This window comes from Myotis brandtii, unplaced genomic scaffold, assembly GCF_000412655.1.
Source record: "Myotis brandtii unplaced genomic scaffold, ASM41265v1 scaffold154, whole genome shotgun sequence".
Classification (NCBI taxonomy): domain Eukaryota; kingdom Metazoa; phylum Chordata; class Mammalia; order Chiroptera; family Vespertilionidae; genus Myotis; species Myotis brandtii.
In genome coordinates, this window is record NW_005355584.1 from 6,895,400 (window position 1) to 6,912,526 (window position 17,127).

A 17,127-nucleotide genomic window follows, 5' to 3' on the forward strand; every position below is an offset into this window, starting at 1 on the left:
AGGGATGTAGTAGTGGGGCCTGGAGCCACACCACTCCCGCTCATCCCCCCCACCCCGCTGCACCGCCCAGTAGCATGCTGCTGTGGAGGCAGAGAGGCTCGAGCCACCACAGCTACACTCGCCAGCCATGAGCCCCGGCGTCTGGTGCCTGTCAGAGCATCTGCCCTCTGGAGGTCTGTGTGTGTCATAGCAACCAGTTGACCGGCCATTCAGTCTTTTGGTCACTTAGGCTTTTATATATATAGATAGCCAAGGCATGGAAGCAACCTACATGTCCATTGATGTATGAATGGATTATAAAAATCTTATATAATAAAAGTCTAATATGCTAAGTGTCCGGTCATGTGGTCATCCGTTCAACCAATCAAAGTGTAATATGCTAATAATATGCTAAGGCCACTCAACCACTTGCTATAACAGGCACTGACCACCAAGGGGCAGATAGTCAACAGGTCGACCAGTCACTCAATGTAGGAGCTGCCCCCTGGTGGTCAGTGCACGCCCACAGGGGGAGCGCTGCTCAGCCAGAAGTGACAGCACTAAGGATGTCTGACTGCCAGCTTAGGAGCAGACCTAAGCCATCAGTCAGACATCCCCCGAGGGCTCCCAGACTGCGAGAGGGTGCAGGCTGGGCTGATGGGCCCCCTCAAGTGCACGAATTTCATGCACCAAATATAATGTGAATATATTTGGCTATGACAGGGGTCCTCAAACTTTTTAAACAGGGGGCCAGTTCACTGTCCCTCAGACCGTTGGAGGGCTGGACTATAGTTTTAAAAAAAACAATGAACAAATTCCTATGCACACTGCACATATCTTATTTTGAAGTAAAAAAACAAAACAGGAACAAATACAATATTTGTATTTGCATGTGGCCCATGGGCCATAGTTTGAGGACCCCTGGGCTATGAGAAAGAAGGAAACTTTCCATTTGCAACAACATGGGTAGACATTGAGGGCATTATGTTAAGTGAAAAATGTCAGACAGAGAAAGACAAATATGGTGTGATCCTACTTATATGTGGAATCTAAGAAAACTGAATTCATATAAATAGAGTGAAATAGTGCTGCCATGTGGGCAGGGAAGGGAGATATTGGTGAAAGAGTATAGCCTTTTAGTTATGAGATGAATGATTTTCAGGGACTAAGGTGCATCGTGGTGATTATAGTCAATAGTACTATGTTGTACATTTGAAGTGGCTATGAGAGATCTTAAACTCACCATGGCAACAACCATGGTAATTATATGTTAACTAATTTTATTGTGGTAAATTTTTTGCTATATTCATCACATTGTACACCTTTAACTTAATTTATATCAATTATATCTCAAAAAAGGTGGAAAGAAAACCAATGAAAATAAAAAGAGACTTCCTAGATGGTAACTGTCACTTTTATTGACTCTTGAATGTGCTAAAGTTATTTTATATATCATCTATATATATATTAAACCCTAAGTGACTGTTCAACTGTTTGACCAGTCGCTATGATGTGCACTGACCACCGGAGGCAGACATTCAACACAGAAGCTGCTCCCTGGTGGTCAGTGAGCTCCCACAGCAGGAGTGCGCTCAGCTGACCAACGGGTGCCAGACTCCGGGGTCACGGCTGGCAAATGCAGCTGTGGCTGCACAAGCCTCTCCCGCCTCCACGGCAGCACTACTGAGCAGTGGCGGCAGCAGGCACAGTGGAGCCAGGATGAGCAGTAGCAGCACAGTGCCCAGCCTGGGCTCGGGCTCCTCCCAGGCCGTCTGCCATGCCACTTTGCGTACTACTATATCCCCAAGGGGTCCCGGATTACAAAAGGGCACAGGCCAAGCTGAGGGACCCCACCAGTGCACTACTTCCCCGGCAGCACTACTGAGCGGTGGCGGCAGCAGGCACAGTGGGGCCAGGATGAGCAGGAGCAGCCAGTGCCCAGTTTGGGCTCGGGCTCCTCCCCGGCCGTCTGCCACTTCGAGTACTACTATATCCCCAAGGGGTCCCGGATTGCAAAAGGGCACAGACCAAGCTGAGGGACCCCACCAGTGCACAAATCCATGCACTGGGCCTCCAGTTTACATATAAACTGTACTATACTTCAAAAATATTTCTCAGAGCTTACAGTCTTGAAACATAAAAATAATATTTAAAATTTTAAATATGTGAACATAGGAAAATAGAGATAAATTTAACAGTAGAAGGGTTCTGTTAATTATTGCAGCAAACAATACTTGTAGTAGCCTTTGTAATTTATTTATATTTTACAAATTATATCTCTTTTTATTAATTTTATTGGGGTGACATTAATTAATAAGATTATATAGGTTTCAAGTGTACATTTCTATGATACATCATCTGCATATTGCATTCTGTGCCCGCCACCCAAAGTCAAATCATCTTCCATCAGCATATATTTAGCCCCCTTTACCCTCTACTACCCCACACTCCCTTTCCCTCTGGTAATCACGATACCGTTGTCTGAGTCTATGAGTTTTTGTTTGTTTCTTTTGTTTGTTTGTTCATTTGTTGCTTTTGGTTTTAGATCTCACATATGAGTGAAATAATATGGTTCTTGACTTTTTCTGACTGACATATTTTGCTTAGCATGATAGTCTCAAGGTCCATCCATGTTATTGCAAATGGCAGTGTTTCATAATTTCTTATGGCTGAAAGGATTCCATTATATACATGTACCACATCTTCTTTAAACAATCATCTATCTAAGGACACTTTGGTTATTTCCATGTCTTGGCCACCATGAATAATGCTGTGATGAACATAGGAGTGCATATATCTTTGCAAATGAATGCTTTTAAGTTTTTTTGGTAGATACCCAGAAGAGGGATTGCTGGGTCATATAATAGCTACATTGTTAATTTGTTGAGGAACCTCCATACTATTTTTCCATAGTGGCTGTACCAGTTTACATTCCCACCAGCAGTGAAAGTGGGTTCCTTTTTCTCCACACCCTCTCCGACATTTATTATTTGTCTTGCTGATAATAGCCATTACATTCAAAGAAGATTTGATACTATCATTCTCAAACTCTTCCAAAAAATTGAAGAAGAGACAATATTTCCTAACACATTTTATGAGGCCAACATAACCCTGCTACCAAAACCTGGCAGAGATACCAAAAATTACATTTCCAAAAAAAATCTCATTTAGTTATGCATTGTTTTCATCTGTGAGCCTCTTAGCAACCACGGGGGGCGGGGGAGTAGTTTACACAGTTTACATTAAAAAAAAATCTTACACATTTTCTTGGACTATTTCCTGAAAAAATATATTACTTGAACCTTTCATTAATGACTTCGGGGAGCAACTAGTTTTCATCTTTCTCAATATTTTGCAAATTGACAAAAGTTGTCTTCATAGGGACTTTTGCCACATCATTTCTCAACATATGCAGAGCTTCTATCTCCAAATCCTAATTCAGTGCTGACAGGTCTTCAAGAACATAAGTGAATATGGTCCAAATAAAATTAAGAGCATCCCTCAAACTATTCTTGCTGTGTTGAACACTAATATTAAGAGTAAACAAAACTTGTGTGTGTGTGTGCACGTGTGTGTGTTCCAATCGATTAAATCAGGAACTTTATATTTAGGAACATCAAAATTCAGGCTCTAAACATGTAAGTAAATTGCAGCTATTAAACACATTTAAAACCACAGGAAAGTGAGCCTGCATTTTGCATCCCTCCTTGAGTGGAGTGTGAAGTACAGGAGAAAAGAAGCTATGTTTCGAGAAATCTCCATGTGCCAGGTGCTTGACAGATACTTTCTCAAGCAGCTCAACAACAGACTGATGAAGAGGTTGGAACAGTTTCTCCAATGAGGAAACGGGGGCGTGGAAAGGTTAAACGGCCTAGTGTCTGAATGTGGACCCTTCACCGTGCAGCTGGTCACATCCCAGAGCTCTTTTGTTTCTGGGTAAAATAAAAGCATGGTCATTAGATACAAAGGTCACCCTTGTCTGATGTGTGGGTCTCAGTCTCTGACTTTGTGCAAACAAAACTGGTGGCTCCATTTGTGAGATATCCTTACGTTATTGGTACCTGCTCCTTTTTCTTCATATGAAAAAAAACTCCAGATATTCTCTGCTGGCTGGTGATGCTGCCTTCATAGACAAGCAAATAGTCTTAACTTCAATTACATTTACTACATCAGGAAGCAGAATACGCTTGATTTTGTCCTTTAGACATAACCTAATGACAGACCAATATTGAAAGTAAGCAATTGCCTCAAGTCCATTTCAATTCACAGCATCCAATATGTCTAGTATAAAATAATAAAGTGTTCCTAGAAATATTAGAAGAAACACCATTATTTAATTACCATAAGGCCTTCCGGGACAGAAATAAAACATGATTTAGGTGGATGAGCAAGAGGGGGTGGGGGAGGGGTAAGGACCGAAAAGACATTATACAGATGAAACATGAAATGCTCGTAGAAAAGAAAGCAAATTGTGGATCAGCCAGCAAAATGATAGATGAAATGCTAAATAAAATAAAATAATAAAAAAGGAGAAATAAATTCCACAATGCTATTTTGTATTATTGAGGCTGAAACAAATAGTTGAAGCTCGAAGGGGCAATGACACTTCAGAGATTAAATAAAGTAATGTGTTTTCGGAGCCAACAGGAAGAGAAGTCCTGAGATAAACTTTCTGTTTCTATTTCTTACAAGATGGCCTATTCCTTTAAAGGCAGAAGGCAGACAAATGTGTTCTGACCTTGGTGGCTAGAAACAAAATAACAGGCATCTAACAAAAGTGTATTCAATGAGAAGTTGGTTAAGAAAATACTAAATAAAAATATACCTAATATCCATAGTAAGAAAGAAATCTAAAGTTGTAAGGAAACCAACTTACTATAAAACATCAGTTATTTTACTGAATAGTTTTGAGATTCACGCCTCAGAAATATAGATGCCCCGTGGTTAGATGGGCAGGATCGATTGAAAAAGTATAGAATATAGCTCAACAGATGGTACAATTTGACATGTGAACTGTATTCAGTCAATTCACTTTATAAAGTGCTTCGGAACCCCAGGCCATCGTTTATGCCATGATTTCAGTCACCTCCTCTCTGTGGACATGGGAGTATCTTCTCTTAGATTAGCCTGAGTCCCAGCACCCACACTGTCTGAAGGGATTTTTAAATTCATTGCAAAGTTTAGGCTTTAGACTAGCTGATATCTTAGTTATTTTCCCTGGTCAAAAAAATAATAATAAGGCATATTTCATTTTAATTTCTATAAAATATTAAAATAAAATAAATTTTAAATAATTTTAAATTTATATAATGGCTCTCAGAAATATTAAATAATTTTTTAAAAAATAGAAATAGAGAAAAATGACAGTGCATGCACCAGAGGATATTATTTTAAGACCTTAGAATGACTCAGGTTTACTTCTTGCTCCCACTCCGTGCCCTGTGTTGTCCCCGCTCTGGGACCTGGATGACCACAGCAGGTGGGAAAAATGTCTGGACACTGGTGCAGAGGAAAGAGACTCCCACCCTGCTCGACAACGCAATGACATCCATAACAGATGATGTGAGGTCCTGCTATGTAATGATGTAGGGCACCGCTGTGCAACCTTTTCATCTCATGGTGTATGTAAACTAATGACTAAAATTCATTGACAAAAAAAAATAGGTATAATTTTGATTCATTCACACAGGACAGCTATTGTTGTATTTCTGTTGTCATTGTTTTTATTTGACAATCTAAGGGAAAAGAGGTCAGTGCCCCTGACTAAATAGTCAAGTATTACATGTTATAAAAATTCTTGTAGTACACGGGTCAAAAGTCGCTGATGTAAAAAATGCTCACAAGTGATATTAAGTGAATATAAGAAGAATGAAAATTTGTACATAAAGTTCCATTGCAGAGAGGGAGGACAGAAGGTGATACTGCAGCACCATTCGCAATATTCCTCCTGGGGTCAGGTGACAGCAACCATGTCTGTTTTTTTCTTTATGGTCACTGGTACTTTCCAAATCTCCTATGATAAAGATGCCTTAATCTTAGTGTTAAAACAGAATGATGACTAACGTACAATCATAATATGTAATGTCAGTGTGGGTGCAGTGAGCAGGAGAGCTTCTACTCTGTGGGTGGAGTAGGAATTGGTGAAACCATTCCAGACAACAAAGTATTGCAACATCCTCAAAATGCATTATGCCCATTGAATTTGGTGATTATATTTTTAGAAAGATAGCCAAAGCATACAATAAAAATGCTATTGATTGGAAAATAAACTTCTATACCTAAAAATTAAGAAGCCACAAAGAAATTATAACTAAATCCATCAAAGTCATATATAAAATTTTAGGTTTTCTTTCACAGCCAAATAAATAACAAGTGAAAAAATTATTATAAATATACTATATTATATATTTTATAAGTTTAGATCCATATATTTATGTAAATATATTTTATAAGCATATGTTTATATATGAATATGAATATATATACCATACAAGTTATATATACATTTTTGCAGTTATATTTATCACCACAGAAATTTAAAAATAACCTGAATATCCATAAATAGGAATTAGTTATATAAGCTTTGACCACTGATAAAGATGAATGTACTTATGAAATGTTAATTGGGATACAAAATTCCCCAGACAAGAAAGCTCTAATTACGTAAAGTGAAAAAAAAAAAGAAAATATAAGAATATTTTAGCAGGTTCATATTATGAAAGCTTTTCATTTATACTCTTATATTTTGTGTACTTCCAGTTTTCTTCAAAGTTCACTTTTATAACTGATAAAATATGTTTAAGTTTTTATTTAAAAGAAAAAAAATATTGGTTTGAGTTGAAAGAGAATTATCAAATAATTTTAACATTGAATCTTAAGGTTCCAATGCAGTCCCAAATGACAGTCTTTTTTAAGCATTAACTTTTAATTTTTGTAGGAGGAATATTTTAATATCATTTCTGGTCTCATTTCTTAATTGGTATGATATTCAGGTACCAATTCATATATAACTAGATAAAAACAAACCAACATAGGCTGTTTCAATGGGCATTTTGTGCTGAGAGGGAAATCTTGCCCCTACAAGCGTGCACTATTTCCTTGGAATAAGAAAATTGTTTGGGTGACTCATCGACACCAATGTGCTAGTTTGCTGTGGGCAATTCCCCTAAAAAGCTATTTGAACGAAAGAGTGCTTATGACATCAACTCACTGAATGACACTCTTCATAGAATCTGGCAGGAGGGACATAAAAGTGACACTCTGTAGTCCAGCTGCAGAGTCTGGCGGGTGAGTGACTTGGGCAGATCAGATCCTTCTAGGGATCCACTGTGATTGAGTTGAATGATGCCCACGGGCTCACAAAGTCCAGCTGCAGCCCAAATTGCTCCCCTGTTCCTTAAGATCTCAGTGAGATAAGGGAGAGCAGCCCCAACCGCTGTCCCAGGCAACCACAGTGATAACAAATACCACTTTCTTCAGGTCATGATTCTCACATTAGGGAGAAAACTGAAGAATCCGAGGTTAACGAGAAGCTTGAGTCATGTGAAAATGCATCACCGGATCTGTAAACACAGATAATTCCATTTGTATTGAATGATGAGGCACATTGAAAAGCACAATCGTGGATTAGATGACCTGATTTGTCACCTTGCTCTGTGATCAACCAAAGTCTTTGCACAGATCCCCAAATCTCCTCCCATTCCTCATCTATAAGATGGGAATGATAACCACCCTCAAACTGTGATTTTTTGAAGCTCAATTTCAGAAGAAAAAAAAAAAGCCCTAAGTAAATTGAAGAAAGCCCTTTGTAAACTGTGAAGTGTTTTACAAAGAAAGCGAGATTGTACTAATTCCTCATACACCGAGCTTTGTGACTCGCTGGGCATCGTGTACTGGAGATGCCAGATGATGACTTCAGAGTACCAGCCACACCTGGAATCATCACACATGTACAGCAAGAAGACTGGTGGCTTCATCCGGGGTAGCCCGCCATAAACAAGTTCCCCTGTGTCACCTTGTCATCATGGGGCCTCCTGCTCGAGGAAGGTCCGGTTGATCCTGGAAGGAGATGTGTAAAGCACACTTCTAATCATTCTGCAGCCACTGTGGTCCTGACCCAGAGAATCTAATCTGAAATTAGTGGGCATCTAATTGCTTTTTAATTTAAAGCAATTAGAGAGAAGGATGCCACCAAACACCATTTGTGAAGAAAGTAGCTCGATGGCAAGTGAAGAAATGCAGGTTGGACATCTGTGAATTGAAAATGTACTTCTGTGCATAGCCAGCCCTCAAATGCCTGAAATCAATGGGATGGAAAGGAAAGTTATTATATCTGCCCACAGTAGTGTGTGGCCATAATTGTAATAGTTTCATTTTAAAATATGGATCCTTTGAGCTTCCTCTTTAGTAACTTATCTTGTAACTTCCTGATAACCCTTATACTTGCACTGAAACTCAGAATATAAAGCCATTTGCTGGGCCTTGAACCTAAGAGGAGGAACTCTGAGCCTGATCAGCAATTAAAGGAAAACAGAAAGGATGCCCTATTTCTTTCCCCTCCTTCCTTCCTTCCCTCCCTCCCTTCTTCTCTTTCCCTCCCTCCCTCCTTCTCTCCCTCCCTCCCTCCCTCGTTCTCTCCCCCCTTTCCTTCCTTCCTTCCTTACTTCCTTCCTTCCTTCCCTCCTTTCTTCCTTCCTTCCTTCCTCCTTCTTGCATTCAATAAGTACTTACCCACTATTTACATGGCATTCTTATGGGAATGTAAAAATGAAACAGAAGTATCATATTTCTAAATATAACACAAAACCATAAGAAAGGGAGAAGCACCAAATTTATTATGTGTTTCTCAGAAGCTTTCAGAAATCCTTTCCATGATATATATCAAGGAAAATCTATGAGAGTGTAGGGAATAGTGGAATTTGGGGCTTTTCCTAAACAGGCAAAGAGAGGGGCTTAATTCAGGGCAAGTATATATTTAAATTCTGCAATTTGAAAAACATGTGCTTCCCTAGATAATAGCAAACAAGATGAAAACTGATGTCTGAGTTCAGGGTTTGCTGCACAGGATATGGGAGCAGATACGCTGAGAAGAATAGGACATCACCTATGTCCTCTCTGGAAATTTGAGTGCGGTAATTGTTCTAATATGCACCCACACTCAAGGATGGGCTTTGAGTCAGACTCCTTCTTTCCTACATAAAAAGCTGTCTACCAGGCGGTCACAAACACTGTGCCAACCCTGCTGGGAGATCCGCATGTGAGTAAAACCCGCGCCCCACTTCCAGAGGCTGGTAGGCTGGGGAGGGAGAGAGACGCTGTCTTCTCCCCCTAAAATATGACAGAATAATGGGAAACACAATGCGGTACAAGCCAAATGCCTGGAGGAGAGGGACCGAGGCCTAGGAGACAACCAGAATTGCTTACTGGTTGGTGGGATGAATGTGGGAGATAATTGCAATGTCATAAGGGAGGGAAGAAAAGCCAGAGGAGCTGAGTGTGAGGAAGAGCCGCAGCAGAGACGAGATCTGCTCCTCGAGGGCTGTGGAACGAAGATGGTGTGGACACTGGAGGTGAGTCCGCAGTTAGGGATTCACTGGATGGAGGAGAAGGAGAGTCTGGGAAGACTGGCAGGAGGAATCCAGTCCAATCTGCCAGACACAGAGGCCCTTTCTCCCTACGGATGGCCAAGGGTGCTTGGCCTTTGGTCTAGCACCCCAGATGTCAGTGCCCTTAGGGACCCTCCTCCCAGCCGCCTAGGGGAGCAGCCCTGGGCTTCCTGTGCACACTCTGAGGTCATTCCTGCAAGGTCGAGTTTACTGTGACAAGGCTGTGCCACGGGTGCAGTCACCCGCGGAAGGAGTAGTGCGTATCCCTCACGAAAGCACGAGCACCCGGAACATCTGTTTTCCTGGTCTGTGATGCTACTGGCAGGACATGATTTTATGATAATCCTAGATTTCCAGCTCTCGGGCAGCCAGTCACTGAGAACAATGGCATTTGCCAAAGACTTTCTTGTTTTGAATTTGGCCAGCCTGCTCTTCCCTGGGATGCAAGGCCGTGCCCAGCCCAGCCTGCCTGCCTCTGCGTGGGCATCCCTCGGTCTGGGCGACCTGCCATGCGGTCCCTCTCTGGAAACTGTGCACTGCACGTTCATTTCTCAGCGAACAATGAAGACATTGCGGTTGTTTCCACCCATGCGCAGTTTATGAGGAGCTGGTGGTACCGGCAGCAGTTGCAGGAAAATCTCAAACTGCAGTTACAGGAAAAGCTCCCACATGTGGGTAATTATGTCCCGATTCAGAGAGTTTCCAGAAGAATGGAACAGCACAGACACAGTTTTATTTTTTGTTTTTCCTCCTGGATCATGGGGGACTAATGAAGAAAAAAGGGGAAAAATAATATGCTAGCTAGGTATGAAAAACTGAGGGATTCTGATGGTAATCGACGATTACATCATGCATTACCATGGCAACTAAACTTATAAAATAACAATTATGTTAGCAGAAGTTATTTGAAATAGCTTCCTTGATAGTTGATATACAACCCCGGTGAAAAGATGAGACAGATAAATAGAAAGATTTGTTCTTTCAATTGAGGTTTGATTCACTATTTGTCTCTGCTCTTGATTTTTCCCCATTATCCTCTGAACTCCTTTAGAGGAGGGAAATATTCTTTTGTCTCTTTGATAGAATAAAAGCAATGCTTAAACCCTTTTCTCTACCTTTTTCTGTTTGGGAAGAGCTGCGCCATTATTTACTTTACTCAAAAGGAAGCCGTGCGCACGTTCGGCAGGTACAACACATGTAACAATAAGAAAAAGACTGTGGGGAAGTATTTCCCCGGAACAAAAAATAAAATGAAAAGAAAGCGTCAATGAAAACAGCTACAAAGTTCACTCCCGTTTTGAAGGCACAAAGTGGAAGTGGTTTGAATCTACTGCTTCTGTAAGTTTGGGTTCATTTTTGTTGAAATCCAAGGTATGAAAGAAACATAATAGGCTAAATTTATCTAGTGGAATTGAAAATTTTCAATTCAAATATACCTTATAAGTACCTTGCTACAAAGTCCTTTTAATTTTTAAAAAGGTATTTGAAGTTCTTCAGAGTCAAAATGTTCCTAATAATTTAGTGACCTAATAGACTGATTTTACAGCCAATATTTCCTTTCTCTTTCTTCCTTTCTTCCTTTCTTTCTTCTCTCTCTCTCACTCTCTCACTCTTTCTTTTTTTTTTCATTTCACGAAATGTGGAAAACATTAGCTAAAATTGTGTTGGTCTGCACAATTTTATTCGGTTAAAGACAGGTTTTATGATACATTTAGCCCTTTAAATGACACTAATAGTCTCTGGAGACACGTGGGTTTTCCTCTCGTGCAACAATTAAGTCCATTTCAATGCTATTTGGATAAGTTGAAACAATTCGGTTACTGTATGTCTGCTGCTAGGTCTGCACTGTAAGCCCAGAGGAGGGGACCAAAAGTTACCTAAATAACATAGTTCTACCCAGCTTTAGACATGCACCGAACTATTGGCTTTTCCCACGTTTCACTCCCTTATTTCTCTCTCATTTCTTATACAAGGGGAATGCTAAGGGGAGTGACTGGGTAATGAGCATTATTAATCACAATTGGGTTCTCTCCTCCTCCCTCCCTGGAGTTGGGAGTGTGATTCCACCAGAACCGAGGCGGGTTTATTTGACTTATTTATCGCATTTTTCTAATCAAGTGAGTTGGAATAAATATGTGGCATAATCACACATACACATTCTGCTGTTCAGGTGAAAGCATATTTTCGTAGGTACAAATCTGCTCAGAAGATATATTTGTATGACGCTCAATTATAAAAGCTCAATTATCATCAAATTATTACTGACGGAGAAGTAAGGAAGTCAGAGGAAGTAATTTAGCGAATTCCAGATCTACACATTTGGCTGAGCTCATACTTTTAAGTTTAATCGCTGGGAGAAAAGTCAAAGTCTAGGAATGCCTCCACTCAACCAAGGTCCCCAGGTAATATTATTCACTCCTGTCAGACATCTGATCTGGTGAAATTACCTTATTAGAGAAATTGCTGGCAAAAGTTCTTTTTTCTTTAATATGGGCACATGTTCTTTTGTCGTTCTATGGGGGAAGAAATAGAGATTCTTAATGAAGCTGGAGACATGATTTCAAGATTCTGGAGACGTGGAGGCATTGCGGATGCCTTTCCCTCTTCCTGGGTTCTCATCTCCGAGTCCAGAAGGAACTTCAAGAAGCAGCAAAGGCCATGGACACAGACTGTTGTGCAGTGAGGGCCTGGGGTCGGGAGAAGGGGGGCGATGCAGGGTGGAGAGGGTCAATGGAGGGAAAAGGGGACATCTGTAATACTTTCAACAATAAAGATAAACTTAATGCCGAAACTGGTTTGGCTCAGTGGATAGAGCGTCGGCCTGCGGACTGAAGGGTCCCAGGTTCGATTCCGGTCAAGGGCATGTACCTGGGTTGCGGGCACATCCCCAGTGGGAGATGTGCAGGAGGCAGCTGATCGATGTTTCTCTCTCATCGATGTTTCTAACTCTCTATCTCTCTCCCTTCCTCTCTGTAAAAAATCAATAAAAAATATATCTTAAAAAAAAAAAGATAAACTTAAAAAAAAACCGCAAAGGGAAACAACCACCAAAACAAATGAACTAAATAGGGCCCCTCTTTGGAAGCCTGGTTTCAATTGCTCATCAACATATTTTCACAGGCCCTGCTTTTTTCACAATTTCCTCTTAAATTCAGTAATATCAAGACACTCAGGAAATAATAGTCTTGTCACCAGCCCTCATGCATTTGAGGATGAAGAAGAAACATGAGTCACTGTCTGCATCACTTTGCCGCAGACAGGAAGGGCGCCCAGTGAGGGAAGTCTGTGCAGCCCGGGCCACGTTCATTCTTCAGAGGCTGCAGTTCTTCCCACACCTGCCCTCTTCCAGCCATCCAGCCCCCAAGCACAGGGCACCTCCCGCCCTGGTCTCACAGGGTCATGCAGCGCTCCATGGTGCCATTGTCTGTGCATCATTTTGTCCTCTCTCCCCAGGGAGATGAGAACTGCCATAAGTGGTGAAGCCATGGTTTGGCCCGTGTGGATACCCAATAAACCTAGCTTGGTGTTTAAAACTCTGTGGGCCAACATCAGGTCCTCCAGGCCTTGTGGGTTAATAGTCACAGGAAAGAGGCTTTTCCATTGAGTACATACATAATGAAAAAAGAAAGAAAGGACTAGAGAAATAAGGTAGTAAATGTCTCACCATGAAAGCATGAGAAGGAAATAATTTTTGCAAATCCAAAAGAAAAATGGAATACTTACAAATTTATTATCTTTTTATATATATTTTGTTGTAGTGAATAAGGGTTTTTCTCAGTATTGGGATTAAACAAGTTGAAGATATGATACGCATGTTTGTATAAAAATTTAAGAAATGTATATAGCTCTTGTCAAATAAAGTTATGTCTTCAGAAAGCTTTCTGGTTCAAAACTGTATAAAACACCATTTTATTGTTTTAAACAAGAAAGTTGTAAAGATAAATGAAAATGTCTTTAAAATAGACAGAGAAGGCAATAGATTTTTAAATGCAATGCGTTTTTAAGTAATTTTTGTAACATGCTCTCAAATTGTCCCTGGGACTGCAATTTCTATGGTGAATGTAAGGCAGTAGGTTTGAAACTCATACCAGAACTTCAATATTGAACGTCTAACTGTACATTTTCTCTTTCCTCCTTTCTGTAATTGGACAAAGAAACGTTAGTTTTGTGCTCAAATAATATATTATAAGAGGAGATAGGGATCAATACAATTTCAAACTAAATAAGCTCTCTCTGTTTTTATTTCTCATCATTTACGAAACAAAGTGCCTCCATGTTTCTGTCCACATTTTTAATACAGCAAAGAATCTCTAAGCCAGTTAGTGTTTTAATATAATGGTAACAGTTCCCTAAATTTCTCCTGGGTATTAGAATGTTAAAGCATCATTTCATATTGTTAATTTCCCATCAGATCCAGGTGTCTCATCTCCGATACCTTAAAATTAAAAGAATTGTGATTAAATTCACCAAATATTTAAATATAAATGAAAAGTCAGGAACTATGTAAACTGCTGAGAATAAAGAATAAATAAAACACAGTTTCTATGATTAAGGAGCCATAGGGTTTGGTTAACGCTGAGTTCAGGTTATTTAGGATTCCTAACAAAGAAAACTGAGCCCATTTGAACAACTTTATACTTGAAGAAAAAAAAGAAGTGTTTGCTATTTGTAATTTTATTTGATTATTTATTATTTAACTCAAAATTTAAGTTTCACCATAAAGCAGGATGAAAAATCCACAATTCAGAGGATACTGTTGGACCAAAGTCCTTCTAACAGTAGAGATGAGCGCATCATGTCAACAATCATCTTTTTTTCCCCCATTTCTTACAAACTGAAGGTAATAGTTTCTCATTCTAATCAGAAGAGCATAGGCTTTAGAATAAACACACACGGGATTCAAATCCCGACTATGTTTCTTATGAGGTCATTGGCTTCCAGAAGATTCCTTCACCCGCGTGAGCACCCAGTTCTCTGTGCTAACAATGGAGTCAGGTTCTCCAGGAGGACCAAAGAAAGCCGAGCTGGTGAGGCCCTTGGCACCTATGAGTCAGCCCTTCAGTGGCAACTAACGTTCATTACCTGATGCAACAGACCTCATCCTTGACATTATGAAAATGTGGTAGTTATCAATGAAAAAGTGGGCATCTTTGGGTATTTTAAATTTAAAATGTTTGCCAGAAGAACTTAAACTTCATGCCCCTGGAAGAGCCAGCTAGCCAATGGTGATATCAACCTTAAGCACTTGCTTTCAAATGTAAACAGGTGTAAGAAGCTCATTGATTTCTATCTTCTATCTTTCCCAAATAATCAGGACAAGTTTGTTTGGAGGTAGGTCAGGGAAGGACTGTGCTTGTTACAATTACAACAGGCAGACCTGCTGGGTGGATGTTAAGACTAAGGAATCAGACATTTTAGACTCAAACCTCAGCTCCCTCCTTCCCCAGGGGTGTAACTTTGGATAATTTACTTATTCTGAGTTTCAGCATACTTACTTAAAAACAGGTGTCAGTCAGGTTAGTAAAATCTATTAAGACAATGCATGCAAAGTGCTTGTCACAGTACTTGACACTGATAAATGCCCACAAATGGCAGCTGTTTTAATATTGAAGATGATGATTGTGATGATGATGCAAAGTAGACTTCCTAGGGGTAGTGTGGCAAACATCTTATCTTTCTTTTAAATTATGGAAGCATTGCTCTTAAAGAATTTGGTTAGACCACAACTTTAGTATGTCAAGAGGTTCTCAGCTCTATGTGGCATTGAAATGGATGCAACATTGAGGAAGTCCAAAACTGGAATTATTTATTTCCACTTTGGGTGACATTCACAATTATAACCTGAAACTCCATGCAGGCAAGCTGTGGCCCAGTAAATACTTTAGCTTAATTATTTGGATATAGGTCATATTGTAAGAGAAGAAATTGTGTTTAATATTTGATTCTCAATTCATAAAGAAGACATAAGATTCTAAATATCTTTTCAAAGTCAAAATAAGCCAAGCAAAGTACTCTCATGTAATTCAAAAGACAACGAAGAAGAACTCAAAAAACTCTTAAATCTACTTTAATTTATGTTTAAACATTTGATTGGAGTAGCTGAAAGAAAGCTTCTCAGAGTACACATCAATGGATTTCATATCCGTTATCCCTGTGATAGTTAGTGGAACTATTTAGAAACACAAGTACTCAGAATCGGTAAGCCACAGGCCCAGTCGCCTTCCACAGAAGAAAACCTGAGCATAACTAACTTACGTGCAATATCTGTTCCCTGGTGTGAATATTGCATACATTGTGGAATCACCACTTCATGTCTAGCTCAAATGTTATCACTACCACCTTACACAGTTTGGGCTTGAATATTGGTGAAAATGCTGCCTTGTAGTCAAATTCAAACTGTTCTTGCTTCAAATTACCAACAAGCACATAAGGATTTCAGTGAAAGAACTTTTCTAGCTGCCCACCACCCTCTAACTTCTCCCCGGCCTGGGGGATGAGGGCGGGTGACCTGAGTGGGCTCAGAGTGCTAGGGTTCTTCATTGTATTGTGATTTCTTGAAGGTTATCCCAGAGTAGGAGCACTCATGTCCCCTTATGTTCTGACTTGCTTGATCAAGAGCGATGAAAAGATTAGAATAATAGAATCCAGCCACATAGCTCCATGCACAGCCTGGATGAACACCGTTACTGACACACCATCGACATCTGTGGCAATTATAAGTAGCCTTATGCTTCACTTACAGGCAAACTTGGGGCATGGGGAGGGGACTGGGTCCCTACACAACATCATCAATGTTGTCCTTCATGTGTGCTTCTAGAAAAAAAGGCTCAAATAACTGTTCTAGATAAGGGCTGGGCAGACATGTCCTATGAAGGGACATACAATAAATATTTCAGGCTCTGTGTTCCCAGAGTCTTCACTGCAGCTAATGAACTCTGCTGCATAGTGTGGAAGCAGTCTTCAACAGTATAGTACAGTACAGTACAATGCAGTGCAATGCAATACATTACAATACAGTACAGTACAGTATGATGCAACACAATGCAGTACAATGCAATGCAATACATTATAATACATTACAGTACAATACAACACAATGCAATGCAATACATTATAATAAAATAGAGTACAATGCAGTGCAATATGGTACAGTACAATATATACATTACAATATAGCACAATGCAATACAATAAAGTACAAGACAGTGCAATGCAATACACTACACCACAACATGACACAACAGGACAGGACACAGCACAACACAACACTTATATGACTCAACAATGCTATGTGCCAACAAAACTTTTTGAAAAGGAAAGAACTCCTACCATTTGCAACAGCATGGATGGAGCTGGAGAGCATTATGCTAAGCGAAATAAATCAGTCAGAGAAAGATAAATATCATATGATCTCACTCATTTGTGGATTATAATGAACAACATAAACTGATGGACAAAAACAGATCCAGAGACAGAGAAGCATCAACCAGACCGTCAAACCTCAGAGGGAAGGTAGGGGAGGGTGGGGGTAAGGGGAAGAGAT